Below are 27599 nucleotides of genomic sequence, written 5' to 3' on the forward strand. Positions count from 1 at the left end.
GGCTGTCATAACACTCCTATGGTGGGAGATGAAGCAGGGTTTCTACGAAGAGATTACGGGTGGCCAGGTAATGATGGGCATGTCAATTGAAAAATTGGTATGAAGTTTCTGGAACTCCAATAAAGATAAGGAAGGATAAGAATTTGCATAAATACTTAGAATAATTTTATTATCACGAGGTAGTATCACATAATGGTTAAGAGAATAGACTCTGGAGTCAGACTTACAATGTATGTGACTTTGGATATGTTATATAATTTTTCTGTATCTCAATTTTCTCATCAGGAGAATGGAGATAATGGGACCTCTCTTGTTGCCAATCAATACATGTAAAATACTTAAAATAGTGTGCTAAATAAGCATCAATAATCGTATTCTTTTTTAAATTTTTTATTATGATATGTTAGTCACCATACAGTACATCATAAGTTTTTGATGTAGTGTTCCATGATTCATTGTTCACGTATAACACCCAGTGCTCCAAGCAATACGTGCCCTCCTCAATACCCATCACCGGCCTATCCCAATACCCCACCCCCCTCCCCTCTGAAGCCCTCAGTTTGTTTCCCAGAGTCCATAGTCTCTCGTGGTTCATTCCCCCTTCTGTTTACCCCCCTTCATTCTTCCCTTCCTTCTCCTACTGATCTCCCTGCTATTCCTTATGTTCCACAAATGAGTGAAACCATATGATAATTGTCTTTCTCTGCTTGACTTATTTCACTTAGCACAATCTCCTCCAGTCCCGTCCATGTTGCTGCAACTGTTGGGTAATCGTTCTTTCTGATGGCTGAGTAATATTCTATTGTATATATGGACCACTTCTTGATCCATTCATCTGTTGAAGGGCATCTCGGCTCCTTCTTAACTATATTCTTCTTAGAGTTCTCTACTGACTAGCAATATAAACTTTATTTACATTTTATCATTCAAATTCTACTTATATAAAAATAAACATTATTATTGTGTTCTCCTTGTCATCAACTGGTTGGCAAATGGTTGGTGTGTGTAGACAGATAAGTTCAGTTTCATGGCTGTTTGGGCTGTTTGCTTTATTACTTAGCACAGTAAAGTATTTAAGATTTTAGTCCTGTAAGTATGCCATGGATCTTACTAATTAACATTTTTCTTTAAATTAACACACTTAGATGAAGAAGAGTCTTGTTTAGAAAAGATTTTATTCTGCACCTGTTTTCAATATATACCAACCCAAATTTTAGTTAGAGTGTCTTACTGATCACAGAAAGAATGAGCTGGAAAAATGGATGAAACCCATGAGAAATATCTAATTATTAGTGTGATTAGAATAGTTCTGATCTTATGTTGTTGTTAAAATTATTGGAATTATTCAATCAATCTTAAATGTGCTCATATTTATTGGGAGAAATCACTTAAAGATATTTACTGTCTTTGTGAGTGAAATCACTATGTCTTAATTAGGAAAGGTTTGTTATAGATTTATAAAATTTGCATTAGAAAAAAAGATTTTATTTATTTAGGAGAGAGAGAGAGAGAGAGCACAAGTAGGGGGGGGCAGAGGGAGAAGCAAACTCCCCGCTGAGCAGGGAGCCCAACGTAGGGCTGGACGTAGGGCTCTACATAGGGCTCAATCCCAGGACCCCAGGATCACGACCTGAACCAAAGGCAGACGCTTAACCGACGGAGCCACCCAGGCGCCCCTGAAGAAGTCTTAACTACATTTCCTTAAAGGAGGAAACACTTTATCGTCACAGTGAATGAATACCCTGTATCACTTGCCTGATGTACAAGATAACCATAGATATCAATGCACTGAAAACAGCACAGTGTGACGAAAGTCTAAGTAGGTAACGAAATCACGCTTGCGAGCTCAGAGCAGGAGGTTGGCTTTCTGTAAAAAGAAAAAAAAAAGGAGATCAGCAAGTGTTTAAGACCAGCACTGAGTTGAAACTTCAGTCGTGATGCAATCAGAGGATTAAAAAGAATTGAGTGGGGGGATAACACTCTCATAGTGTGGCTAAATGGTATTTAATGGTTGGGCGTGAGGGCTGCCGAAGCCATTGCCGAAATTACCTCTTCTATCCCTGGTTGCAGAAACCACTGTTCTGGAGGGACTAAAAGCCTCTAAGTGGGGACAAGAGTAGGCACCGGGGTTTGCTCTTTTTCACTCCATTTTCTGTACAGGAGAATAATACCCAAGGAAAGTAGGGGGTTTGAAGTTCAGATCCTTTCCCTAACACTTACTGGGTTTGGAAATTACTTATCATCTCCTGTTTCCTTACCTGTAATGTGTGTGTGTGTGTGTGTGTGTGTGTGTGTGTGTGTGTGTGGCGTGTGTGTGTGGAAATAACAGTACTTAACTTGCCAAGTTATTATGAAGATTAAATATGATCACATATGAGGAGTGCTTAGCACAGGTCCTCACTGCAAGCACTAATAAATATGTATATTTTGCATATACCAACTTGCTTTTTACTCTTAATAAGATTTTACAGTTATTCCTCTATGTGAGTTCATATAAATCTACCTTTTTTTTTAAATGGTTGTGTAAAACCCTGAAGTATATATATTCAAACTTTGCTTTAACCCATCTTTTGCTGGGGGGACATTCAGGTTGTTTTCTGTGTGTGCCTGTGTGTGTATTCATTTTACAAGTGAGGAGATCGAGGCTTCAAGAAGTTGAGGCAGCCTGAGCCAACCAAAGTGGCACCATGCTCTGTGTCTGTACACTCTGAGACGTTGTCAACAGCCCCTTCATTCCCACCAATGGCGACGCCCTATCTCCATATGCTAAAAATATCAGCTGTCCCGCTTAACCGACTGAACTACCCAGGGGCCCCTGAAGCAGTTTGATTCACCTGTAAAGGGGGAAATGATATTACTCGGGGGGGGGTTCTGTAAAAGACATCCCTGCCTGTGGAAAGGGCACAAGTGTGCAGGGTGGAAGCGAATGGGGCTAACCAGAGGTCCTGCGGGCTGGGAAAGACTGGAAGGATACCTGGGGGTGGAGGGGAGATGGGGGGTGGAGACAACACCGAGACTCCCAAGGAGAGAATGGAAGAAAACAGGCAGGAAAGCTTTCCAGGCTCACTCTGCCCACAGCTCAATTTTGCATCCTCTTCTGTCACCTGTTTATGGCGTAGAAGCAAGAGCAAATTACGTTTCAGTGCCTGTCTAGCACAATGCCTCCTCCTGCAAATGCTCAATAAATATTTACAGAGCGAATGAATAGATTTACATTTCTGATTACCTAAGGCTTGGGGAATCTTGAACCAGGCACCTGGGCGTGGTAGGGACAACCATCTGGCAGTGAAGGCACCGTCCGACTCAGCCCCACACGGACAAGCCGAGTCAGACTCGTGAGCAGAGGCAAGTATTGAACGTTACGGTTGCCACGTGGCGTGGAGCACAATTCATAGCATTGTTTCAGGTGCTAGTGGAGGAGGAAAAAAAACCATGAAAGAACCATTATGAGACTTCACATGTCCTTTGTGTAGGATCATAAAAACCGGATATCTTGCCCAAGTTTATGATTCCATTACAAAGGAAAAATAAAGCCATTAGTAAATCTAAGGAAAGATATTGACTGCACATCTCTTTGGCCAAGTCGGTTTGCAGAATATATTGAATTGCCCTATCTGGCCCCCAAGAGCGAAATCCGTGAGTTATTTTTAGTGGCGTTCGACCAAGTCTAAATAAATACAGGTCTGTCTGCCTTGAGTTGCTCTTTATGGTAGCAGTACCCTCCCCTTTGTACCCTGGGATGCTTTCAAAGTGCAATACTTTGAGCACAGGTAGCCTGCATTCCAGGCGAAATCATTGTGAACTGAATACGTTTCGAACAGTGGCTCTAATTGATTTGAAGTGGTTCAAATCAAAGGTCGCTTATGCAGTTTGAATTCTGGTTGTGCCTCATGATTAGTCATGATTTTGCCAAAATAATGCTGTGTAACGAATAACTATCGCATCTCCTTTGTTCTTCTCACTTGTAAGCCAGGGGATTGACTGTGGCTCTCTTGGGTTCAGCTGGGATCTGCTGGGCTCGGTTCCAGGCTGTAGGTTGGGTTCAGGACTGTTCCACGTATTTCCTCATTCTGGAGAAGCTAGCTACTCAGGGAACGTTCCCTCATGGTGGATGGAAGAAGTGCAAGGAAGTCAAAGCACACAGGCCATTTATTATTTTTTTTAACTTAAATTCAATTAACCAACATATAGTACATCATTAGTTTCAGATATAGTGTTCAATAATCATCAGTTGCGTGTAACACCCAGTGATCATCACATCACGTGCCCTCCTTCCTGCCCCTCACCCAATTACCCCTCTCCCCCGCACCTCCCCTCCAGGAACCCTCAGTTTGTTTCCTATGGTTAAGAATCTCTTATGGTTTTTCTTCCTCTCTGATGACTTCCCATTCAGTTTTCCCTCCGTTCCCCTACAACCCTCTGCTCTGCTTCTTATATTTCACATATGAGTGAAACCATATGATAATTGTCTTTCTCTGATTGACATGATACCCTCCAGTTCCATCCACGTTGATGTAAATGGCAATTATTCATCCTTTCTGATGGCTGAGTAATATTCCATTGTGTATATATACACAACACATCTTCTTTATCCATTCATCTGTTGATGGACATCTCTCTTTCCACAGTATGGCTATTGTGGACATTGCTGCTATAAACCTTGGGGTGCAGGTGCCCCTTCGGATCAAATCATTTGTATCTTTGGAGTAAATACTTAGTAGTGCAATTGCTGGGTCATAGGGCACTCTATTTTTAACTTCTTGAGGAACCTCCATACTGTTTCCCACAGTGGCCGCACCAGCTTGCATTCCCACCAACAGTGTAAGAAGGGATCCCCTTTCTCCACATCCTCGCCGACACAACTAGACTGACTCTAAGAATTGTAGATTGTTATTATTGCAGGGGACATTAGAGATCCTCTAGCCTTGGAAAGGGCATGGGCTTGGAGTCTAAAGATAAGGGTTAGGATTAAGTCTCTGTCACTTGAGTATGTCCCTGAATGTCATTTGAGACACATATAAAATTGAGATAATGAGGTTGTTGCTATGATCGAGTCAGATAATATGCAAATATTGCCTTGAAAAATGTAAAGCACAACACAAAAAGCATTGCTCTAAATCCAGTCTCTTTCATTTTACAGAACGCAGAATTGAGGCCCAAGGAAAGATCAAAGTTACACAAGTTCATCTCATTGCAACAGGGCCGGAAGTAGAATATTGTCTACTAAGCCAAGGTCTATTTACTTAGACTTGAACACATTTCTTTTAGTATTCCCCTTTTTGGGAAAAAGACAAAAGACAAAATCAGTTTATAACAAGTATGTAATAAAAAGTTTAAAATTACCTTCTAGTATGTGTCCTCAGGTCAGTGAATTTTTAACCTGATTTACTCCATTTTTTCCTGTCTATAGTGCTACTTAGAACAATAACCCTAAGGTAAAGGAAAACTGTGAATTTTCTAAGCACAATTACTATTCTTACAAAAGTAGAAAAGTTAAGTAATATATTTTTAAAGGATGTTAAAAATTAGGGTTGAAATGAAGAAAATTTTCTCGTTAACCTCCAAATTACATGTACCCTAATATGCATTCTGTAGTTGCTATCATTCATCAAGGTTTTAATAGGTTATAAAACGTGAGAGTTTGGCGTTGAGAAATTTTGTGTTAGAAAATGTGAGTTATGATTGGAATGTGACTATGAGAGGTAGCTTGATTCAGCAGATGGAGTGTTAAGTGTTGGGATCAGAGAATTAAGTTCCAATTCTAGCTCTGCCACTTCAGACTGTTTATAGCTGTGCTTCGGGTAGATTACTTAATTTCTCTGTACCCTGCTGAATCATGCCAAGGATTTTGAGAGAATATAAGCTCCTTTCAGGCAGGAACTTTGTGTTATATTCCCTGTGCGTGGAACAGTGATTGGGAGAAGCATTAGAGATAACCTGTCACGTGTCCCACACAACTTCCAGCACGCAGTAGGTGTGAACACAAGGTGGGCACTTTTATTATCAGGAAGAGAAGAATAAGGTTTTTAGGAAAATTATGTAATCTCTGTTTCTAGCCAAGTAGGGAACACAGGCTTCACGCCCAGGGTGGACTGTCAGGAACTTGAGGAAAGATAGGCACGGAGTCTAAGGCATTTAAAACACTGCAACTAGGGGCAGAGCTGGAGAAGACAACCAAAAAGCTAAACTGAAAGAAATACCACTCCAAAGAAACTGGGCAGAGAATGGAAAATTCCAGCCTGAATCCAGTGCTTGGCATTTGGAAGGATTTAGCAAGTTTTTGTTGAATGAATGAAACAAAGAATCTTTAACATGAGGCTTCAAGTGGAACCCATGATTTTGGGAGAAGAATAAGAGGCAGGGCCTGGAAAGGTTCTTTGAGCTAGCTCTGTAACAAGGCAGGGGGAGGGGTCTCTTAAAAGGCCACTGAGAGAAAAGTAGTAGGAGGACAATTTACAGACCGTGTCAACAGTAACTTCTCCACCAGGGGAGAACGTATAGTACAGTGAAGAATTACATGATGACAGTATGATGGGACTTGCAGAGAGACCAAATGGATTGACCACTGGTCACTGAGAGAAAGAGCCTTGGCCTTAGTTTAGAGGAACCACTACGATGTTCTGAGGATAGGATTAACATCGCTAATGAGAATAAGGGGCAAAAATTAAAGCAGCAACATGAAGTTCCTCAAGAAACAGAGAAGTATTTATTCAATTCATTCTCATCAAGAATGCCAATACGACTCGATGGGGGCAGGAATACTCATTCAGCAAATGGTACTGGGACAACTTGATATTTACACACAGAGGAATGAAGTTGGACTCTACCTTACATCATATACAAAAATTAACTGAAAATGGATCAAAGACCTAAATGTAATGTGAGCTAAAATGATAAAAGTCTTAGAATTGGGGCGCCTGGGTGGCACAGCGGTTAAGCGTCTGCCTTCGGCTCAGGGCGTGATCTCGGCGTTATGGGATCGAGCCCCACATCAGGCTCTTTGGCTATGGGCCTGCTTCTTCCTCTCCCACTCCCCCTGCTTGTGTTCCCTCTCTCGCTGGCTGTCTCTATCTCTGTCAAATAAATAAATAAAATCTTTAAAAAAAAAAAGTCTTAGAATAAAACTGGAAATTCTGCGTAACTTTGGATTTGGCGATGGTTTCTTAAATATGACATCAAAACAAAGGTGATAAAAGAAAAAATAGATAAGCCGTATTTCATCAAACTTAAAAACTTTTGTGCATCAAAAGATGCCATCAAGATAGTGAGAAGGCAACCCACAGAATGGGAGAAAATATTAGCAAATTACATTTAATTTAATATTTAGTATCCAGAATATATAAAGAACTGCAATTGAACAACAAAAGACAAACAACCTCAGTTTAAAAATGGGCAAAGGACTAGAACAGACATTTCTCCAAAGAAGATACACAAATCAGCACTCAACATCATTGGTCATTAGGGAAGTCTGAAACAAAACCATGACGAGAGATCACTTCACACCTGTTAGAATCGTTATTTTAAAAAAATGGAAAATAACGTGTGTTGGCGAGGATGTGGAGAAAGTAGAACCCTCAAACATTGCTGGTGAGAATGTAAAATGGTGCAGTTGCTGTGAAAAATAGTCTGGACTTTCCTTAAAAGTTAAATATAGAATTGTCACATGACACCACAATTCTACTCCTAGGTATTTACCCAAAAGAATTGAACTCAGGGACTCAAATGGATACTTGCACATCAATGTCTATAGCATCATGACTCACAATAGCCCAAAGGTGGAAACAACCCAAGTGTTAATCACAGATGAATGGATAAACAAAATGTAGTACATATGTAAGTTAGGCTATTATTCAGCCATAAAAAGGAATGAAGTTCTGATCCACGCTACAACATGGACAAATCTTTGAAACATTATGCAATGCGAAAGAAGTCAGATGCAAAAGGACAAATATTGTATGATTCCACTTTTATAAAATATCTCACATAGGCAATTTCGTAGAGACAAAAAGTAGAATAACAATTACCAGAGGGAGGGAGTTATCACCTAATGGTTACAGAGTTTCTGTTTGAGGGGATGAAAAGGTTTTGAAAATGGATGGTGGCCATGGTTGCAAAACATTGTGTATGTATTAATGCCGCTGACTTTTACACTAAAACCAGCAAATGTTATGTTGTATGTGTATTTCTTGCAATAACAAAAAAAATGAAATAGAGATGTAGTGCTGTCATCTGGGATCACTGTGGTAGACCGAATAATGCTGCCCCCCAGCCCAAGATGGCCAAACTCTAGTCCCTGATGCTTTGTCTTTGTATATATTATTTGATAAGAGGGGCCTTGTAGATGGATTAATTTTATAGATCTTTTTAAAAAGAGATTTATTTATTTATTTATTTATTTATTTATTTATTTATTTATTTATTTTAGAGAGAGGAGCGGGGATTTGGGGGCAGACAGAGAGGGGGAGAGAGAGAATCTCAAGCAGACTCCCTGCTGACCATGGAGCCTGAGGGTGGGGAAGGCTTGAGTGCACCACCTTGAGATCATGACCTGAGCCGAAATCAAGAGTCGGACACTTAACCGAGTGGGCCACCCAGGCCTACTTTTACGGATCATAAAATAAGGAGATTATCTGGGTGGGCTCAATGGAATCACATGGGGCCTTAAAAATGGAAGAAGAAAGCAGAGGAAGGAGGTTGGGGAGCTGCCTTGGAAGAAGAGGCAGGAGATGTTCAACGAGTGAGAGGGACCAAACCATTCACAATTTGCTGGCTTTGAAGATAGGGGGAAGGGGCTGTGAGCCAAGGAATTCAAGAGACCTCTGGAAGTTGAGAATAGTCCTCGGCTGATGTCCAGCAAGGAAATGGGATCTCAGTCCTCCAACCACAAAAATTTGAAGTCAGCCAGCAACCGGCATGAACGAAGAAATAGATTCTACTTTACAGCTAGCAGAGAAGAATACAGCCCGGCAGACATCTTGATTTTAGCCTGGTGAGACCTATGTTGGAATTACAGAACTACAAAATAATAAATTTGTGTTAAAAAAGAAGAAATAGAAAGGTTGTGGAGGTGGCTGTTGCTCTGTGATTGGAAGACAACCAGGGCTCAGCTGAGTTTTGTTGAGGAGTCAGAAAACAGAGCAAAAATGACCATCAGAAGTGTTGTAGCAGATTGCCTTTTCCAGAGATGGCTATGACAGTATCTTCCATCCCACATGTTCTTCTGCAATGAGAACTTGCCATTCCACCATCGAGATGTCTCTCTCCTTGAATCTGGGTTGGCCTTTGTGACTTGCCTATAACCAAAGGAGTGTAATGAAAGTGATCGTGCACGATATCTGAGGCTACGTCTAAAGAGACCATGCACGTCTGCCTGGTTCCCTTATATTTGTTCTCCATATGCTACTTCTCAGGACATTGCCCTTTGGAGCCCAGGCTCCATGCCACGAGGAAGATGAAGCCACCCAGAGAGGCCTGCGTAGGTGCTCCAGTCAACAATCCCAACCAAGCCCAGCCTTGGAGTCATCCCACCCAGGTAATGAAGCCTCCAGAAAAGTCCAACCTACAGTTGTTTGAGTGACCTCCAGCTGAATCAGAATCTATGTGCCCCAAAACTGCAACACGTAGATTAGCCATCCCTGCCAGGCCCGGTTCAAATTCCTGACCCACAGAATCAGTGAGGGTTAAATACTTGTTGCCTTACGCCACTGAGTTTGGGGTGTTATGTGATGGAGCAATATATAACCAGAATACGTGTGGAAGAAGAAGAAACAGAATTTAGTAACACCCACAGGGAGGCAAGGCAGTGAAGAGGCATGGATCATTCGAGTCTCTTGCTCGAGGGGTAGGAAAATGGTGGTCTTCATTACTCATGGAATGCAGATTGGCAGGAATGGAGAAGACTCAGGGGCAGAGAGCAAGAAGCATGATCATTCCTCTATGGAGCAGCATGAAAATGAGGGATCCCTTCTGTTTTAATGAAAGGCTTGGTTGAGATTGGGCTCCCGATAGCCACTCTCAGAACTCTGAGGAACACCACTGTAATTCTCAAAAGTACTAAAGTATCAATTTATTGCAGCCAGGCTGACTCTGAGTAAGGGCTGACCAGCCCACAAGAATTACTGTCAGTTGGCTAAAGGAGAGTACAGATGTGCACACTGAAGGGCCAATGAGGGATACATTCCAATGTATCGAATTCTTCCGAAAAACTGTGAAATAATGGAAACTACCACTGACACTTGCTGCGGGCCTTTTTATATGACCTCAATTAGGACTGTTCAATAAATACAAGACTGAAAAAATTATGAGATTAAAGAATTTTGTCCAGAATCTAGCCATCCTCAGAGGATCCAATGACAATTCTCTCCTAGAAAGCAGTCTTAGCATTCTATAACATAATCGTACCAAAAAAACAAGTAGTGGTGCAGAAGAAAATAGGAGATCCTCAAAAATGAAATGAAATGAAATGAAATAAAATAAAATAAAATATAATAAAATAAAATAGCAGCATCTCTAGATGAACCAGAGATTCATTACAATTGGTACCCATAATCTTGACTACAAGGAAAATTAAGAGAAACAACAGCCTATAGGTAACAGAGAAGTTTAGCAAAAAGATTCCTCAAAAGGAACCTGACAAAAAACAGCTTTGTTTTTTAGTTTTTTGGTTTTTTTAATTAGTGAAGATCTCGCCAGGTGGCCCCACCTATGTTCTTTAGAACCCTCTGGAGTCTATATCACCATTCATTAGAACTGCATGATATAAGAGCACCACAGGATCATGTGGCCACAGCCAATGGTACTAATTCAACTTTCATTCTTAGCTACTCAGCTGTGCTATATTAAATTATTTAACTTCTTTTTTTTTTAAAGATTTTATTTATTTATTCGACAGAGATAGAGACAGCCAGCGAGAGAGGGAACACAAGCAGGGGGAGTGGGAGAGGAAGAAACAGGCTCATAGCGGAGGAGCCTGATGTGGGGCTCGATCCCATAATGCCAGGATCACGCCCTGAGCTGAAGGCAGACGCTTAACCGCTGTGCCACCCAGGCGCCCCTAAATTATTTAACTTCTAAATCTCTTTCCTCCCCTACATTCTAGTACACTACATTAATTTTCGTTTTTTTCTTATCTGTTTGATCCTTCTGTGTCTTAGTTAACTTTTCCCCCTCATTAACTGTAGTTGGTTTCTAAGCCCCATTTTGTGGCTTCTGCTCTTTTCATTCTGGACTTCGTACCTTCAGGAAGCCTATCCAAATATACGATGTTAAGTCACTTTTTCTTCAAGAACTACTTACTGATTTCTACATTTATATCTTCCAGTTCTTTCTACTAACCCATTCTTCACTTCCACCCCTCCACTTAAATGTTTTTTTCCAGTTTAAAAAAATGAGAGCCCATTCTGTGAAGTGATTGGAATGACTTCAAGTGGAAATGGTCATCATATCTTTTTATTTTAATCTAATGAATTTGCTTTGCAATTTGCTTTGAATCCCACTTTCAGTAGTAACATTCAAGTGAATGCCCAGTCAGCCACTCTGAATTGATATGATCCAAATTACGAGGACTTTTAAAAGAAAGCCAAAGTCAATGTTAGATAATGCAGATGTTATCTTGCAGACTTTGGGGACAGAAAAATCTAAATTCTCTCTACATCAACATGAGAAGTTGAGAATAGATAGCTACTTTTTTCAAACTGGACTGTATGAACACTAGGGATTCTGTGACCTCCCTCCAGGGGTGCCAGTAGGATGAGAAGGCACCCAAGAGGTAAAGCTACTCCAACCCTTGCCCTTCACAAGTGTCAACCAGATGACTTCACTTTCATCTGTGTTTCATATTGTAAGATTTTGTTTCTACAAAGTTTTCCGAGTCTACTTTTTTTTTTTTTTTGAAAATTTGCAGACTAGCTCCAAGACCTCTTCTGGTTCTTATAATTCTGTGGTTCTGTCAAATCATTGAGGAGTGGTTACAGGAGAAGAATTATACACAGAATAGTTTAAGTATATCTTCATAATCTATCTTCATACATTAGATGAATTCAGGCAGCAAGTGCAAAGGGCACTTTATTGTGTTGTGTTGTGCAGCTCTGCTGGGGCTCTTGACTTGCAAGGGCTAGAGTGCTCCTGCTTCACTGTAATTCTTTAGCAAAATAAAACATGCCCACATTTAATAAATCTCCTGTGCCTCTTAACGCATCTTCGGGTGTTGAGTAGCTAGACCTTGAAGACTTAACAATCAGTGTAGCAGATGTCGTCGGTGCCCACGTTAATTTGCTTTCACCATTCCCACGTATGCCCACAACTTCTTGCCATAAGCATCTGCAATCCTCCGCCTGAGGGCTCTCTCTCACCCCAAGAGCATGCTTGGTCTATGTACAAGGAAGGCTGGAAGTGCTGGGGAGTTGATCTTTCCAGGACTAGCCCTCCGGTAATGAAGGACAGGAGTTGGTGGGTAAATACTCCAGTTTCATTGTCCCCTTGGGTGGGACCATTTTGAAGCATATTCCACAGAGTCACCCAGAGGCCCCTAATAGCGTTGAGGCCTAATTGCTCACAGCAGTAACTTCATTAGGCCACCCTGCATTTCCTTCCTTTCCCTCCCCATCTCTTGTTCTCACCTCCAAAAGAAATTACTCCCAAATACACTACTTGCATTCATATGGTTTTTGTGGGGTCTGCTTCTGGGGGAAAGCCAAGTGCCTCAGTCAGGGTCTAGTCAGGAGACAGAAATCCTACCAGTTATTTTGACAGGAGAATTTAACATAGAAATTGTTAGCTAGGTATAAAATTGTTAACTTGGTGATGGTATTAGTAGTTTCCTGGGGCTGCCATACTAAGCTACCACCAACTGGGTGGCTTAAACAACAGAAATGTGTTGTTTCATAGTTCTGAAGGCTGGAAGTCTAAATGGAGGCAGCATCAGGGTAAACTCCTTCTGAGGGTCACGAGGAAGAATTTATTCCATGCCTCTCCCCTAGCTTCTGGTAGCTCCAGGCTTTCCTTGGCTTATAGATGGTGTTCTCCTTGTGTATTCACATTGTCTTCCTTCTGTTGAATTAATGCCCATCTTAATGACGTCATCTTAACTTGATAATCTGTAGACTCCATTTCCAAGTAAGGTCACATTCACAGGAACTAGGAGTTAGGACTTCAGCCTCTTTTTTGGGGGGGTGGGGGGAAATAATTCAGCCTATAACAGTACCTGAAGAGGAAAAAGAAATACGTGAGGTATCATGGAGGTAGGAACTTCAGGAAATAGCTACCATCCTTAGCATGAGGGAACAAAGGGAAGATGTTGAAATTACTAAACCATAGAGATCAGCATAAGCTGGAACATAGATGCTCGAGGAATGGACACCAGTTGAGCAGCACTGGTGTCTCTGTGATGAAAGAAGAGACCTCATGGGGGCCCAGACCAAGATACCTGAAGAGGGGGTACATGGTCTGTTGCTGGTGTTTCTGGCATGGGGGGCATGATGAGACTGGTTATGCAAGTGTGGGAAAAACTGCAAACTATATTCAGCTGCTGCTACAGAAAGGGACTGCCACTTCTGGGATTAAGAAGTGAGGTCAGGGGGCGCCTGGGTGACTCAGTCATTAAGCATCTGCCTTCTGCTCAGGTCATGATCCCAGGGTCCTGCGATCGAGCCCCGTGTCGGGTTCTCTGCTTGGCGGGGAGCCTGCTTCTCCCTCTCCCACTTCCCCTGCTTGTGTTCTCTCTTTCACTGTCTCTCTGTGTCAAATAAATAAATATAATCTTTAAAAAAAAAAAGAAGTGAGGTCGGGGTAACTCTCACAGGAGCAGGAAGCCATAGGGAACCCCAAGAAGCAAACAGGAAGTAAACAGGAAGGAGCATATTTCTTCTTCCTCCTCCAGGCTTGACTCTCCCTCTAGCACTCTGTATGGACAAAGCCTAAAAGGGACCAGCTAGCAATCCCAGTCCTGGCATCGTAAAGCAAAGTATAGTAGATTGGGTTTGGAGCTGGGAGAGAAGAGCTTAATCACCGGTACACCAAACTTAGGTGATCAGGAAACTCAGAAAAGTAAAATTTTTATCCCAAAGAAAGTAAAGATTAGGCCTAGGAACATCAACATAGGTGCTTGATTAATGGTGGCTAATGAGGCAGTATCTGAGCGGGAAAGAAACACCTAGATAAAGGTGTGGCTATAAAGTAATGGGATTGAATTTTTAACAATTTATGAGAACTTCAGCATACAAATGAGAACAGTTCTCTTCAAAAGAGTTTCATGGAAAGTCTTCAATTCACTCTTTTAATACAACCATGGCTCAAAGAAGCCTTGGAGCTCTGCATTTTGATTGGCCTGGCTTTTGAGTCAATCCACACTGCCAATGCTTTGTCTTTTGCAGGTGAATTTACTTTTTGGAAACAACTTACCGACATCCCATGCTAAACCTGGTGAACAAAAGCCACATAACCAGGTTTGTTTTTTTTTAAAGATTATTTATTTATTTATTTATTTGACAGAGACAGCCAGCGAGAGAGGGAACACAAGCAGGGGGAGTGGGAGAGGAAGAAGCAGGCTCCCAGCCGAGGAGCCCGATGTGGGACTCGATCCCTGAACGCCGGGATCACGCCCTGAGCCGAAGGCAGACGCTTAACGACTGAGCCACCCAGGCGCCCCCACATAACCAGGTTTGATTCTTCTTCTTTTTTTTTTTTTTAACAGGCCATAGGGAGGGGTTTTGGGGGTGGTGTGTCGTGATCAAGGTGTAATTTCTGTCTTAAGGTGGTGTCTGGCTGGTGGTCTCTGATGCTATAATTCTCAGCTTGTCAGTAAAATGATATGAACACAGAAAATGATGAAGGCTCACGATAACGAATCAAATCGAGACTAACATTCTGTCATTTTCCAACTCTGTGCAGAATCTCACCTCATTATAAGGGTGATGCACCTGTTTGAAAAATACAATTTGTGATCTACAGGAGCACTGCTGCCAGTTACAGAAAAAAATCTGCCAGTGTAACACAAGAGTCGTTTGTGCTTCTTTCACGAAACGGAGGGCGTGAGTGGCTCAAAATCATCAGGTGTGCGCCTCACAGAAAACACAGTAGCCGTCTGCTTACCAGCGCGGAGCTTCTATGAGATAGCCGCAACGCTCTTACCTATCTCCTTTCCTCTTAGTATATATCTTATATTTAGAAGAGACCAGAAATCTTCCAGTTCTGCAGTTCAAGAGACCAGAAGAATCTTTGCCATGGTGCATCATGATTATAGTTTTACATATTCCTTATTGATTTAGAGCATCATAAAACCAAGTTATGGGATGGGAGAAGGTTCCAGTTTGGTACGTCAGAGTTGCTCAAACTGAGTACCTTCTGGGCACTGAAAATTGGATTGAGAGCAACGTACATCAAGACCATCGAAATCTCAGAACGCGAAGTGAGCAATGCCCACGGGAAAATGAAGACAAACAAAGTTTGTCATATGGCAAGAACTGGGTTAGGCTAGATCCCTCTTAATTTTTGGGATGAATAAATAGAAACAGCTTACATAGAGGTCTTTGAAAAATTTGGCAGAATAAGCGTAACACTACCCTGAAGACTCAGGAGAAGAACTCCAACTGTGAAATGATTTACTATTGAAACCAATAGAAAATCATATCCTTAAGGTTACAAGAAGATGAAACTTCTGTAAAACGGGAGCAGAGCCTTAGGGAAAGGAGTAGAAATGAAGACAACTGTAGGAGAATAATAGGAAAATGGTAGCGATAAAGAGAAAAACAACTGTAAGAGAACTAGAAATGCAATAGCAGAATCAAAAATCCTTCCTGGAAATTGAAAAGAGTGGAATTGACACTAAAAAATTGAATTGGTTATGCAGAAACTATGAAAAATTTCCCTGGAATGTAGGAAACAAGTAAAAAAAGATGAAAAGACATGGCTAATGAGAAATAAAATAAAACCTAAAAATTATAGATACACCAGAGAAAGACATCACTGTGACCAGAACAGAAACAATAATCAGACATAATTGAAGAAAATGTTCCTGAGTCAATGAAAGATCTGATTGTACAGATTGAAAGTCCAGAATCTTCCAGGCACCAAAAAAAAAAAAAAAAGAAAGAAAGAAAAAGAAAAGAAATTCTTATGTAGGCATATTTTGAATCATAAGGATTTAAACATATCCTACATAGTTGTTTAATTAGTTTACTTACAAAGGACAGAAAAATCAAGCTAACTTCAGTGTTTTTAATTAAAGTAAATGCTAAAAGACTACAGAATAATGCCTAAAATATTTGGAAAGAAAAAGATTTTCTTCAAATCTTTATTTCTGAATGAAGCCAACAGAGAGATTTGAGTATTACAGACCTAAAAACACATGCCATCCATGTTACTTTTTGAAAAGTAACTTCAATACCTACTACATCTGTGTAAATGTTTGTGTATAGATTGCAAAAGTTTCTAACGTTCATATTTTCTGAATGACTAAGGGATAAACGCAAGCAATGTATAAAATATATGTGTCTTTAAGGGAACAACAAACACCAAAAAAGGCATAAAGGCAGTGAAAAATCAGTTACAACAATAAACACAAATTGTTAAAACTTATTAAAGTAGAAATACTCTCTAAATTATCATTTAAAATTTACATTTTTTTGCTTATAAGAAACAAGATGACACTGGATCTTAAAAATTAAAAGTGGAGGGGCGCTTGGGTGGCTCAGTCATTAAGCATTTGCGTTTGGCTCAGGGTATGATCCCAGAGTCCTGGGATTGATCCCCGCATCGGGCTCCCTGCTCCACTGGGAGCCTGCTTCTTCCTCTCCCACTCCCCCTGCTTGTGTTCCCTCTCTCGCTGGCTGTCTCTCTCTGTCAAATAAAGAAATAAAATCTTAAAAAAAAATTTAAAGTGGACAAAAATTTATCTTTGTTGGCCAGTGCAAACAAAAGGAAACCAGAGTGGGCAATATTAATTTCAGGCAAAGCAGATTTCAAGGCAAAGAGCATTATATAGAGCAAGGGTATACCACTATGAACTTTCTATGCCATATAACTTAGTATCAACATATTTTATTTTATTTTTATTGAAGTATAATTAACAATGTTATGTTAGTTTCAGGTGTACAACAAATTGATTCAACAATTCTACACATTACTCAGTGCTTACTATCAATATTTATAAAGCAGAAACTGTCAGAAACTCATTGACAACCTCACATATATCTAATAGCTTTTTAGAGCCTTTGATACAACTCTATCAGATAAAACATATAACACCCTAACACAATTAAGGGAAAAAGTATATTATGCAGCAGTTTGGGTTTCAGAGACAGAAAGTGCTGAGTCACTGTGCAGACTACCAAGGATATCTTGCCGTAAATCTTTTTTTCTTCTTGAAAAAATAAGTCAGTGGAACGGTAATTAGCATACATTGGGTGGTAGTGAGTCACTACCACATCAGTTAAAAACCTTTTCTTTTCTTTGGGCCACACCTAGCTAATATTCAGGCTGATGTAGGCATGAACACACAACTCCAAGCAAAATGTCTGGGGAGCCCCCTCCTTCCCTTCCTGGTTGCCTATTTTCCATATAGCAATCAGAAAGCCACTTTCTTCCTCTTCTCCTTTTCTCTCCCTCCCATCTTCCATTTCTTCTACCTCTTTGCCTTACTGGGGAAACTTAGATTTGGAGTTGGTGGTTGAAACAGTAGAGATAAGTTATTAGATGAAAGAAATAAAGTCACACGGTAGTTCTCTGGATTGATGGTACTGCTTGGACAGATAACATGTGTTCCCACCCCTATTGCCAAGGGCCTTGTTCAGCAATACATCATCCCTATCAAGAAAGGAACAGTTGTGATACTACTGAAACACAGGTGGTGGAGAGAACCTATGCTGTCTTTCAGTAAATACTTGAGAAGGTCAAGGACTTTACAGATTCAAGTTCTTTGCACAAATTAAATTCAATAGAAAACTAACATTGGTGGGGCACCTGGGTGGCTCAGTCTGTTGGTTTCGGCTCAGGCCATGATCTCATGGATGGTGGGATGGAGCCCCAGGTTGGCTCAGTGCTCAGAGGGGAGTCTGCTTGAAGACTCTCTCCCTCTGCCCCTCCCCCTCACTTGCTCTCATGCGTGCTCTATCTTTATTTTATTTTATTAAAATAAATAAGTCTTAAAAAAAGAAAACTAATATTGGTATAGATGTTGCTTAAAGCATTATTTCCTAGAATAGTGAGCTCTACTCATAAGCAGTAGCCATGAAATGACAACTTAAAAAAGAGTACTCAGCATGAGTGTACCAAAATTCCCACATCTAAGGGATGGCTTCCTCGATAAAAATGGAGATGTGGTCAGTGAAATAATTGCTATGGTTTAAAAAATCTAGAATGATCCCTAGACCTTTGCACTTAATAAATGTAACCCTCAGATTCAGATTTCAGGGGCTAAGTCTTGTGGCTAAATATTACCTAAATAAACAACAACCTGAATAAGTTTGTAATGGTCTCGTAAGCCAGCTGACAAAAGAAAGGTGACTCACAGTCTGGTTCCAACAGCACAAGGCAAGTATGTGTCAGAGCCAACTGTAGTTCTGTACCATTCGATCTCTGATTGGGCGTGTGGTCAACACAGGGAGAGAACTCTGTTTTGTCAGGAACATGGAAGTAGAAAGAGAGGAAGCACGTGTATCCATTCATTCAGTCGTTCTTTCATCTAACATTTACTGATTCCCTACTGGGAGTTAGACATTGTGTTAGACTGTGGGCATGGGTTAAAGACCTCTAGGGCTCTTCAGTCCAGCCAGTGGAGACAGGCATACAATCAAATATAACACACATAATACATACTGGGCCAGTGCTTCTCCAACTTTAATATGTGTGAGAATCACCTGGAGAGCTTGATTAAAACACATGTCCCCGTGGAAGTACACACAGGGCAGCATGGGTACGTGAAGAGGGAGCTGTCTATTTTCCATGCAGGTGATGATTGAGCTGAGTTTCAAAAAAATAAGTAGATATTTATTCACCAGACAAAAAAAAAGGTGAAGTGGATGGCATTCAGAAACAGAGCTTACTGTGTTTGGGACCCAATGTGTAACATATAAAGATGTAGAGATGAGTGTGGGCCATATCCTGAAGCGTCTTAAGTGCTGCATTGAGGACTTTAAATTTTATCGTGTTGGCAGTAGAGAGCCATTGAGGGTTTTAAGCAAGGGAATAGGCCATGCAGGTATTTAGCAAAGAACATTCTAGTGAGAGGAAACAGCAAGAGTAAATACCTTGCAGTTGGAGTGTCCATAGACTGTTTGTGAACAAGCAAGGAGGCCATTGTGGCTGGAATATAAAGGGGGAAGTACTAAGGGTTGAGGTCAGAGAACTAGGCAGGGAGGGGCTGGGTCGTGTGGGGCCTTAAGGATCATAGTAAGAATATTGGATTTAATTTAAAGCCCGTTGGGCATGGGTATGACATGGTATCACTTAGATTTGAAAGTATCACTCTGGCTATCATGTGCACTGTAAAGGGGAAAGAGTGGAGGCAAGAAAGCAGTTAGGAGATTACTGTAGGATTCCAGGGGAGAGTTGATGGTGGCTTGGACCAGCGGGGTTTTGACAAATTCATATATTAATGGATCCACCAGTGCAGGCATGGCATTGGGCAATACCATTATTCTAAAAATTGCTTTATGCTACTTTTTTGTAGTCACCCTTCCCAAACCCCAATTGCTGGCAACCACTAATCTTATTTCTGTCCCTATAGTTCTGTCTTTTCCTGAATTTCACAGAAATGGAACCTTTTGGATCTGGCTTCCTCCATTAAACAAATGTGTTTCACATTCATCTCTGATGCTGTGTGAATGAATAGTTCATTTCTTTTTATTGCTGAGTAGAACCCCTTTCATGGACGTACCACAATTTGTTTCTTCATTTACACCAACTGATGGATATTTGGGTTGTTTCCAGTTTTGGTGATTATGAATGAAGCTGCTATAAATATTTGTGTGTAGGTCCTTGGATAAGCATAAGTTTCATTCCTTTTGGGTAAATATCTGGGAGTGTGATTGGTATGTATGGTAAGTGTATATGGTTAAGTTTATGAGAAAATGCCAAACTGTTTTCCATTGAGAGCAAACTATTTTGCATCCTTGCCTGCAACACATGAAAGTTCCAGTTTCTCTGAAACCTTGTCAGCATTTGGTATTACCGGTATTTTTATTTTAGCCATTCTAGCCAATATGGCATGGTAGCTCATTGTGGTTTAATTTGCACTTTTAATGACTAATGTTGAACAAAGCAGAGCCAGAAGGATTTACTGATGGAATCAATGTGGGATGCGAAAGAGCAAGGAGTCAAGTGTGTTTCAAGGTCTTTGGCCTGAGCTGTTAACATGACAATGAAAGAGGTAAAATTCAGAAACAGTTAAACTGACATGATCTCAGTGGCTCAGGAATAGTCATTAGGAATGAGAAAATGGTTATTGTCATTGGACAAAGGAAAAGTGGTAGGACCCCCCTACCCCGTACTCCCATCAGGAACTGCAGATGAGATTTATTCAGAGCAAATAGACCTGAAGATGATTAAAGAACTTTCATGGGTGGTGTGTGGGTGGAAAATGAAAGGCGTCACCTTCAGGGAAAGACCTGTCAGTCTGGGAAAAGCAAGCTCCTGTTAACATCTCAGGGATGTGATTCACTATGAAAGCCTGAAACCTGTTTTATAGCCTGGGTGGGTGGTGGCTAGGGCAGAGTTGTTTATACTGAGACAAAGAACAGAGAGAAGTTGATGGATTGGATAATGGAACCTGGTACCCGGGCGTAATGGACCATGATGTCATCTTGAATAAGCAAATCTAAGGAAAGAATTACACGCGTCCACACTAAGTAGAACCTTGGGAAAGCTGACAAAGCAAGGGAGCCTGCCAGAAACACTATGTCCTGGGTTTTCCACCTGGCTTCTCAGAGGGACCCAGGGTAATTGTCCATGTGTAGATTATCAACCACCTCTGGTTCAGGTATAGGTGAAGGTGATTTAAGGAAAAGAAAGAAAAAATTATCCAGGATCCTCCTGACTCTGGTGCCATGGTGACCGGTTCCAATCAAAGAAGACAGATCCTCTTCCTACCATATTTCTGGGATGCTTCATGTGTCGATTTCTAATTCTACTGTGGCTTTTTTTTTTTAAATCAATTCCCTCTCTTCAACTTTATATCTTTATTGTCACTTACTGTTTCTAGCAATGAAAATAGCTTTATTGTTTTGAGTTTTCCTTTGCAAAAAATCCAAACGGTTTAGAAAAATGTACTACAGAAAGTAAAAGTTTTCTGAAATCTCACCACCCCAGATTCTCACCGTTAATGTTTTGGGAGACCATCCCTTTATGTATGGATGCATAGTCTCTGTTGTACTTTTACTTAAATGAGATAACACCACACATGGTGGTTTCTTTAAATTATAGCAAACTTTTGAAAAACTGAGTTTTGTTTCATTTTTTATTGACACCCCCCACCTCCCACTGACACTCCCAGTAACCAATGTAAATAACTTGTTTATTCTTCAGAAATTTCTCTGTAATCATATAATTTTACACACACACACACACACACACACACACTATTAAGAACTGGTTAACAAAAATAGGCTCTTTGTAATGTACTTCTCTGAATCTTCCTTTTCCCATTGTACTTGCCTCATTCTTTTCTGTGGCTGCCTACTGTTTTGTGTTCCGATTGATTGACATTAATTTTGCTTCCTTTCTTTTGCCATGTCAAACATTGCTGCAGTAAATATTTCTGTATGCATTCCTTACATACTAAAGATTCGTTTTTCATGCTGGCATTTTTATTTCTATGTGATAGAGTCCAAGAAACAGGATTTCTGAGTTGAAAAGTATGTGCAATTACGGTTTTAATAAATATTGCCAAATTACTTTCCAAAATGATCGCTTATGATATCCTCATTATATTTTTCTATCTTTATTGAGATATAATTAACAAATAAAATTGTATATATTTAAGGTTTATGACTTGATGCTTTGATAAGTATGTATGCTGAAATAATTGCCACAAGGAAGCTAATTAATCTATCCATCACTTCAAATAGTTACCATTTTTTTGTGCGGTTAGAGTGCTTGAGATATATCCTCCTAGCAAATTTCAAGTATACGATACAATATTATTGACTATATTCACATTGCTGTACTTCAGATTTCCAGAACTTATTCATCTTACATAACTGAAACTTTGTACTCTGACCAGCATTGCCTCATTTCCCCCTCCCCCAGCCATTCTACTCTCTGCTTCTATGATTTGGCTTCTATGATTCTACTCTCTGCTTCTATGATTATGCATTATGTGTCTTTCTATGTCTGGCTGATTTCACTTAACATAATGTCCTCCAGGTTCATTCATGTTGTAAATGGCATGATTTCCTTTTTTTAAGACTGAATGGAAGTTGTGGTAGAAGTCAGTTGGGAGAAGATTGATAGACTTGTTGGAGATATAGGCTAAACTGTAAGCCAACTGGTTTTCCATAGAAGAGCAGGGAAAGAGACAGCTGTTCGTCCTATAGATTATAACATGCAGAATGGACAAATTATAGTTTACTTTAAATAAATGCTTTTATTATTTCCCGAACATTGTAAGAACTTTATAACTCTTCAATGTTATTTGCTCTCCTCTGCCTTTTCATGTTACTGATGCCGATATTTAATTCTTCATGTATTTTAAATCTAAAACTATTATTTCAAACCTTAAAGACACTATATTCATCTAGATTTAGTTACATACTTCTCTTTTCCAGGGCTCTTCATTTTTTCTTGCATTATTCTATTTCCACCTGGGATTACTCTTCTTTCATCTGAAGAACTCCCTTCAGTATTTCTTTTAGTGAAGTTTTGCTGGAATTAACATTCTTATTTGTCATAACATTTATTTTGCTTTATGTTTCAGAATAGTTTCACCTAGTGCACTAGTTGGCACTACACTGGGTGAAATCTATGTTGGTGCTTTTCTCTTTAAGTATTTTATAAAGATGTCATTCCATTGTCTTCTGGCTTCTATGGTTTCTTTCAAAAAGATAGTTGTTGGTGTTATTACTATTTTGATAGCAATATGTCTTTTTTTCTTCTCTGGAAGCTTTTAATGTCTTCCTTTTGGAGAGGGGTTAGAATTTTAGGAGACTTACGCAGTTCCTTTGTACTTATCCTGCTAGGAGTCTATACTGATTCTTGAACTGTTATTTTCATGTCATTTTTTTGTTTGGAAAATCTTGCCCAGTATTTCTTCAATCATTGTTTTGTTTTGTCTCTTTTCCTGAGACTTCAATTTATACACCTTAGATCTTTTAATCTTATTCCGTATGTTTATTTTCTACATTTATCCATATTTTAATTTTCTATCAATTGTGGATATTTTATATTGACCTATATTTCACTTCACCAGTCCTCTTTTCTGCTAGTAAATCTATCTATTGAATTCCTAATTTCAGCGAATGTGTTTTTCAGTTCTAGAAGGCCATTTGACCCTTTAGATATTTGTATGTAGATTTTAATTCTCTGGTGAAATTCCTCTTCCAGTTCTCTGCTTTCTTAAGCCCATTATTCACAGTTATTTATGTTCCCTGTCTGATTACTTCAATATTTGAATTATCTATTGATCTGCTGCTATTGTCTAGTTTTTCTCTTGATTTTAGGCATTTATTCATGTTAAAATATTCCTTGTAATTAGATGCAGGACACTGTGTATTAAAAATTGTAGATGCTTCAGCTGATGTTAAATTTCTCCTGGAAGATAGGCACAGCACTGGAAGATTGCCTCGATCCCAGTGATGGCAGGTGTTAGCCTTTGCCGTGGGCGGTCTATTCCTAGTTTCTTTTTGTTGAAAGAGTTTCACCCTTAGTTTTAGGGCTTTTTCCTTATGGAGTCTCAATTTAAAGCCTTCTCTTTTTAAAAGGTCTACCCTGGTTAGTTGAGCCTGAACTTCATTCTCTGATTCCCTAACATTATCAGAATTCTGATGTATTATTTTTTCTTTCATGAAGGAAGAATCGTTTTTCTTTATTTTTTTCAACTAACATCTTTTTTTATATTTAAATTCACATAGTACATTGTTAGTTTCAGATGTAGTGTTCAACAATTCATCAGTTGTGGATAACACCCAGTGCTCATCATATCACATGCCTTCCTTAAGAATTCCGATGTATTTTGTTAGCTTTTCAGCCCCCCAGATCTTGATTTTTTTCTTGTTTTTTTCTGGGACTCTCATCTTGAGTATGCATACAGCTTAGGAATCAGTAAACATCTTGAAGTGAAATTGATTCTGGAGTTTTTTTGGTTCACTTCTCTCCTATTTTTTTAATAATATTTTTTATTATATTATGTTAGTCACCATACAGTACACCCCTAGTTTTTGATGTAAAGTTCCATGATTCATTACTTGCATACAACACCCAGTTGTCTCCTATTTGACTTCTGGAATCCTCTGTTCTCTGCAACCCTAAGAGATTTCCACAAGCCCTGGCTGCTGTTTACTGCTAGGCCTATATTCCCAGTGTAGTAAACTAGCAATTGTACTAAAGGAAAAGTCAAAGGCAAATGAGGGCCTCACCCCAATGTATCTCCCACCTCTGTGAAGTTTGGACCCCTGGAGTCTTGCCTACCTTGTTATTTTCAATGACTTCCGGCAGATACCTTGTGTTTTTGCACCAGCTTTTTAAATGGTTCTTGGCAAGAAGGTTATTCCAAGACAAGTTGCTCCTTTGTGGCTGGAAGTTGAAGTCCATTGCTTTGTGTTTTGTATTATGTTTCCTTTTTCATCTTTTAGACCATCAATTTGGATTTCAAAAGTGATCATATTCTCTTTCATTTCATCCACTGAATTTTAACAAGTGAAAAAATCATGTTTCTTGCTTCCAGAAAGTCTTATTTTGAACCATGGTTGATCATCACTAGGTGTTCCTTCATTTCCTCTGTGTTGTTACCTGTGTCCTTTAGTAATTCTGTTTCAGTATTGTAGTTCTTCTCTAGTGTGTAGAGGCACCAGGAGGAAGCTTCATTGCTCACTGTTTTCTGATTGAAAGGCCAGACTCTTCTAGCCTCTCTGGCAGGGAGGACTCACCTCCATATTCTGTTCCCTTACAGGTCCTCCCTAGACCATTAACTATGGCTTGCACGACCCTTCCTCTGAGGTGGGAGAAGTCTTGAGATTTTTAGGGAGCAAACTCACCTCTAGGAACTGAGAAGCTCTAGTTCTCACCTCTAGAGTTTTTTGCCTTGGGAATTTCCTGGACTCTAGTTTGGTTTGGAGGGAAGCCACGTTCTGTAACAGCTCCTTCCTCAGGACTGTAAGTTATCCATCTAGGCCTTCCCCACCCTCTTCAGCCTCTACCTGCCTGCTGGACCTCGTGGATGCTCCTGCTGAGAAGAGAGAGACTTCTCGTGGCAGACTTCCAATTTGGATTGGCGCTGTGAGGCACTGGATGGCAGGGATGCCTGTTTCTGCTGACATCTTCCCAGAATCTTCATTAACCTTTGTCTCACCTCTGATTGTAGGTGTTGCCCACAGGAAACTAGGTCAAGACCATTGGTGCACAGAGAACTGTGTGAGCTGAGGTTCTGAATAGTACTAAATATTGTTTAGGTTAAGGCATTTAAAAATCAGTCTGCCATCAGCAAAGAAGCTAAAATATACTTTAATGAAATGAAAATTTGGCTTAAAACTCTGGATATTAGACCAGCAAACGTGATTTAGTTGGTTCTGGGTCCCCATGAAAGAAAAGTAAATAAAATTTCATAAATTTTGGGAATGTGTGGTATCAATTCCAGCACTTTCCAAACTAGCTTTAATTGGAAGGTTAATAAGGGTGTTGGAGAGGTTTATTTAACTCTTAACAACATTAAATAGGTTTTTGTTTTGCTGCTGGACTTTTCAATGTGTATTTTAAATCTCCAAGGAGGGGAAATCAGTGGTCACAGATAGCCTAGTGATTGCTGTTTAGTCATTGAAATATTGCTCTATTTCAGTGACTGCTGAAATAACAGATCATTCTGTCAGTCATCAATGACATCCTCACTTGACTGAGCTTTTGTGTTTTGGTTTGGATCCCCCCTAAAGCATATCTTATGAGTATGTCTGAGTGGAGAATTTTACTTGAGACATAATGTCAGGAAGTACTACTAGGGACATAGGGAAATGAGACAGGAAAGAAAAAACAGCCAATAGAGAGTGTGTTAATGTGGGTAATTGGGGATCAGCCTTGCTGAGGACCTCTAGGAGAGGATATAGAACATCTTACTTGATAGGCGAGGAAGCTGAGGAACTCATCAATCAACTCCCCTACCTCTGTGTCTGAGGGTAGTGTGTAGAGAACAGTGAGTCCCAATGGGATATGGGTTGGGTGCCGACAGTGTCTGCTACATATTGTAAACAGTATTGTAAAAGGTCATGCATATCGCATTCGTACTTTGTATTTCCTATCTTTGTTCCTGTGTCCCTCATACTGCTGTTTCTTGAAATCCATAGAATGTCGAAAGTATTTCCTCCAGAAATTCTTCCTTAATTTTTTCCCAGCTATAAATGCTACTTGTTCTGTTTACCATCAAGGCATCAGTTTCAAACCCTTACTTGAATAACTTTACTGTTCTCTCATGCAATTTCCTGCTATTGCGTTATAGTTATTCACAAATTTTCTCTCTTACCAAGACACTTAACCCTTGAAGGAAAGGATATATCCTATTCATCTTTCTGTACTTGTAGCACTTAGCACCTGCTTGGTCATGACAGGACCCCAGTCAGTGTTTGTTGAATGACTGAAGGTCTTCAGATTCTAGAACAAAAACAACATTAGCACAGTTTGATTTAATACATGAAGATTTCAGTTGTTACTTCTACAAGTAAGAGGATGGCTTGAATCACTTATTTTTGGAACAGTCATTCTCATTTGTTGGATGAATTTTGTATCTAGATGGCCAAACATTTAAAGAAATGCCAGGAAGGGCTGGGAAATTTCCTTATTCCATCTGGACTGCAAGACACGTGTATGGGTGGGTCTGTTCTGAAGGCATGTTTAGAAGTAGTTAAGTATGTCCTTGGGAATTTTCTGATTTTATTCAGACAGATGTTTTCTCTAACTGGTATTGGTCTTTGTTAAGATAAATATAAAAGTCAGGATAGTTCCATTTTGCTTTTTCAATAGAAAAAGCTGTGTTTCTTCTGCATTCATAATGAATGTTTATAGTCATTTTTATATATTAAATGCTATTAATCAAGAGAAGTAATCTGAGTTAAGCTACTGCCCTAAATAAGTAAAAAATAGGGGTATAATTGGAAATGGCTTCCCCTCTCCTATTTTTGTACTGTTCTACTTAATATTTGGCAGATGGAGTATGAATAGAAATGCTTAAGTTGGAATGCTTTATGGGGTTTTAAACTGTTGTTAATTAGTCGTGAAATAATTTTAATTACTTAAAAATTCCATTATGACAGTGCTTCAAATATGTGTCACATATCGGCAAACTATTACAGACCATTGTTTTTTACTTACACTTATATTGAGGGGAAGAAAAATAAGGTGAATATATTGAATATATTTATAGAGAAGAGATTTGACAGGGTGAAGAAAAACTGTTTACCTCAAATTGGGCT

Source organism: Ailuropoda melanoleuca, chromosome X (genome assembly GCF_002007445.2).
Source record: "Ailuropoda melanoleuca isolate Jingjing chromosome X, ASM200744v2, whole genome shotgun sequence".
In the NCBI taxonomy this organism is placed as follows: domain Eukaryota; kingdom Metazoa; phylum Chordata; class Mammalia; order Carnivora; family Ursidae; genus Ailuropoda; species Ailuropoda melanoleuca.